Here is a 1065-nt window from a genome sequence, read left to right on the forward strand (position 1 = left end):
TAGTCTTTTTAACTTTTTAGGATTCCTTCTCTGCTAAAGACAAACTCTTTCTATCTCTTTCTAATATTATTGCCATTAAGCTGGTTTAGTTAATTGCACCGATGAGTTATGCGGTTAAAGTGTCTGTTTCGCAACAGAATAAAAGACCTTCGTGTGTTGTCTAAAATGCATGCAGATGATGAACAAGATGTAAAGAGCAATGAAAAAGGAAATGTGGTACAAGTAATTAAGGTATATGCTACATTTTTACATACAATCTTACATACTTTTGTATGTACATTCATACATACATGCGTTGTATGTTCTTACTTAAGTATATTCATTTATTCGCATAAGCTAAAGTAGTAGATTGTGAAATGAATTGCATGTTAATATTGTGCAAAGTTCTTTTGCTACAACTACATACATATCTACATTTATATAAGAATTAACTATTAAAATTATTAAGACAACTTGTGGCGTTCAAACAGAAATTATAGTTTGATTAAAAAAATAAACGAAATGTGGTGTTAAGTAGTTTCTTTTTTGTCAAAGAAGGCTTCGATGTAAAAAAGGATCAATTTATTAGTAACCAAAGATTCAGCTTAAATAAAGTTAATTTCTTATACATCATGTAAGATATAGAGGGAGATATACTAGGGCAATTAGATTAAGAGTTTTTTTGCATTTTAATATCAATTATAGTGCTAATGCATTGCACTACGCTAGTCTTTCTCATGTATTTCATGGCTAAAAAAATATTTATAGTATAAAAGATTAAACAAGAGTGTAGACTAGACTATAGTTAAGAATCTCGTCTAGAATGTATTCTAGACCATATACAAGTTTACTGACTAAAGTGTAGACTATAGACTAGACAATAGACTGAACTACAGACTAGACTATAGAAAAGACTATAGATTAGACTATAGACTAGACTATATACTAGACTATAGACTAGACTATAGACTAGACTATAGACTAGACTATAGACTAGACTATACCTAGACTATAGACTAGACTTTAGACTAGACTATAGACTAGACTATAGACTAGACAATAGACTAGACAATAGACTAGACTATA

Source organism: Lucilia cuprina, chromosome 2 (assembly GCF_022045245.1).
Source record: "Lucilia cuprina isolate Lc7/37 chromosome 2, ASM2204524v1, whole genome shotgun sequence".
In the NCBI taxonomy this organism is placed as follows: domain Eukaryota; kingdom Metazoa; phylum Arthropoda; class Insecta; order Diptera; family Calliphoridae; genus Lucilia; species Lucilia cuprina.